The sequence below is a fragment of the Cyprinodon variegatus genome, unplaced genomic scaffold (assembly GCF_000732505.1).
Source record: "Cyprinodon variegatus isolate N-32 unplaced genomic scaffold, C_variegatus-1.0 Scaffold1220, whole genome shotgun sequence".
NCBI lineage: Eukaryota > Metazoa > Chordata > Actinopteri > Cyprinodontiformes > Cyprinodontidae > Cyprinodon > Cyprinodon variegatus.
The window spans coordinates 161,361-164,511 of NW_015151673.1; the positions used below are offsets into that span (position 1 = coordinate 161,361).

At 44.8% G+C, this 3,151-nt stretch overlaps 1 protein-coding gene across 1 annotated transcript in view; it reads right to left on the reverse strand.

The window, feature by feature from the left end:
• Nucleotides 1-3,151, reverse strand: part of LOC107102236 (plexin-B1-like) — a 99,825-nt gene that overhangs the window by 72,068 nt on the left and 24,606 nt on the right. The window contains exon 2 of the mRNA XM_015401449.1: nt 2,569-2,636. The gene's annotated coding sequence lies outside the window, so the exon portion shown is untranslated. The remainder of the gene's footprint in view (nt 1-2,568; nt 2,637-3,151) is intronic.

The following is a 3,151-nucleotide window of genomic DNA, read 5'->3' on the forward strand; positions in this document are numbered from 1 at the left end:
GGGGGTCTGAGCGGCTCCCACAGAGAAATAATCTTTGAAGGCAGGATGGTAATCTGGATGAACTGACTGCGCATAATCCCAGCTAAAATCCTGGCCAGGAGCAATACTGTGCATAAGACCCACCCATCATTTTAAAGCTCTCCTCATTGGCTGCCACTTAATGTCAACATTTCTGGAAAAGGTCCTACGTTAACGCGTAAGGATGGGGAAAAGAGCAGATCGTCTCCGCTAAATGAGCCATGCTAGGAGTGACCTACAGAACGACGTTGTCACTACCCAATCCGTCCGGGAAGCACGATTCGTCCTGCGCATGCGCAAACAGATATACATATGGGTGTAATTATGGTACTAAAATTACGAAAGAATGCTATTACACATCTTTATAAAACGTTTTCCGACTTTTGAGACAATGTTGATGCTTTTTAAATTAAATTTTTTCTTTCTTTAGGTCACGCACTATGTACCATAATGTTAACATGAAAGGAAAACATAAAACTCAAAAAGACTAGATTGATGGTTAGATCCAAAGCTGATAAAGTTAGCTCCTGGAAATAGCGTAGCATCCCATTTCCTGTACAGATCAGGAACAGAGGGATAAAACAGAAATGCTTTTATTTTCTCAGGAAATACATTATTAACCTTTAACACATTATATTTTAGTATGGTTACTATTTTTAGGGAGGGAAAAACGTCATTTAGGTCTTTTTAACAAAATAAAATTGAGGGCGACCCGGATGGATATCTGGATGTGCAAATGAGCTGATGGCGCTTCCAGGACGGATCGGGCCCCCTGACGGATTGTGCCTCTGGGACGGATCGTGTCTCTGGGACGGATCGTGCAGCCGCGACGGATCGTGTCTCCGGGACGGATCGTGCCTCTGGGACGGATCGGGCCTCTGGGACGGATCGGGCCTCTGGGACGGATCGGGCCTCTGGGACGGATCGGGCCTCTGGGACGGATCGTGCCTCTGGGACGGATTGTGCCTCTGGGACGGATTGTGCCTCTGGGACGGATCGGGCCTCTGGGACGGATTGTGCCTCTGGGACGAATCGTGCCTCTGGGAAGGATCGTGTCTCCGGGACAGGTTGGCCCTCCAGGACAGATTGGGTAGTGACAGACGTGTTTGACTGAGACACTACGTTTGAAGCGATAGCGACCTAACAAGGAGTAAAACCATCAGAACCAACATGGTGAACAGACATTTTGGTGGATTTTAGATTTCCACTAGAAATTGATTTATAGCTTTACAAGGTTTCACGGTTAACCCTCACAAAAACAATTTGATACATTTCAAAATTGTACTAAAGAAAATTTTAATAAAAAAAAAAAAAGCTGGTATTGACTGATAAATATGTATAAAGGACCACAGAGAACAGGACGGGCGGTTAGGGTTAGAGAAGAATGGCTCCACTCTGTAGACCATATAAAGACAGAATATCTTAATTATCTGGCCCAAAGAAAGACTTATGAGACAGAAACACCTCAACCAGCAGCAGCAGCAAGTGCCCTGCTCCCCTTCCCGCTGCGCACCCTTCACACCCGCGACTCAGAGCTCCAACAGCCTGGGAATAAACTGTCCTGACTGCACTTTCACAACATCATCAACATTCTTCACTTTGTGGGAGCTCAGAGAGGATAGGAGGCTAGCAGAGTGGTGGATTAGGAGAGAGAGGGAGGGAGAAGACGGAAAGAAGAAGCATGGAGGGGGGGGGGATCAAGTGTGAGTTTATGTAACCAAGGTCAGCCAAAGGAAAAACACCCAAAAACAGCGAGACCACAAGGCAGGAGGACTGGTGCTAGGAGGGCGAGTCCGAAAACAATCAGCGACACGTCACAGCGGAGGGGGGGGGCAGCACGGCCTAAGCTTCTGGTTTGGCACCAGAGGAGCATTATGGGATGGCTGCAGCCTCTTTAAATAGCTGTAAACTGGTGGGGTGGGGGACCTGAAAACCAAAACTCTTTCTGACTACAGATGAAGTTCATTCTAACAGGATGGCGTCTCTTCCTGCTAAATGTTCCACTTTAAACTCAGAATCAAAGGATTTTAGCAGCAACCTCAATTATTAACACAATAGCAGGGCTGGCCTCTGATTGGCCGAGGTAATAAGGGAACATTTCGCAGGATTTGTAATTTAAAAATGTTTAAGTCTGCCCTCGATTATCCTGAATATAGATCCATTTAAATCCAAATGATCGTCTCTGCTGTCTGATTTATTCTGTCGTTAGTGAAATAGTTTTTAATGAACATTTAAGGAAATTAAAAGACGAGTTTTAAATATGCTGGGGGTTTACTCCAGTATCTAATCATTTTTGTCATTTGAGCGTTGAAGAAACAGAATAAAGTATAAAGTTATGACAGATCTTATTGAAAAGAATAAATATAAAAGGCCTTTATTTTTCACTCATTCACGTTATTATGTTTCATGTATAGAAATAAAAAATCTAATAGTTTCCATATTCAGTTTTCTGTTTTGTACCACAGGAGCTCTGAACCCCACAGATGAATGAATGAATGAATGAATGAATGAATGAATGAATGAATGAATGAATGAATGCAGGTTTCCTACCAGAAGCTCACTGCCTTTCTCCTCCCAGTCCAGATGGATCCATGGCTCCCATTAGCATCTGTCAAAACCTGCAAGAAGGCACAGAGTTGGATTAGAAAATGAGAAGGCAGCAGGTACAAGACCCGTCTCCAGACACCCGTCTCCAGAGGCCCGTCTCCAGAGACCCGTCTCCAGAGGCCCGTCTCCAGAGGCCCGTCCGACACACCATGCAGCACTAACAGCACATCAGCTCAGACTCGTGAAGCCAAACTTTTTCATACATGTGAAATAAGAAATGAAACGAGTTTGAACTTTCTGTGATGAAAGTAAAGGATTCATTGCAATGGAGCAGAAGCTTCTGGTAGAGGACTGAACAGACCAAGACTTCCTTCCGTCTAGGTCTCCCTCCTGCTGGGAGACGGACTGAGCAGAGCTTATCTGGGCTGGATGTGATTGAGTTTGTTTGTTTATCCGGAGGTTATCCTACCAATCAGATTAGGATACTAAGAAAGAGCTACAGTTTCCATGAAGCACCAACTTTAGAAATTATTTCACACAGTTCTGCTGCCAGAGGGGAAACAGTCGACCAAAGAACTCAGAGAGA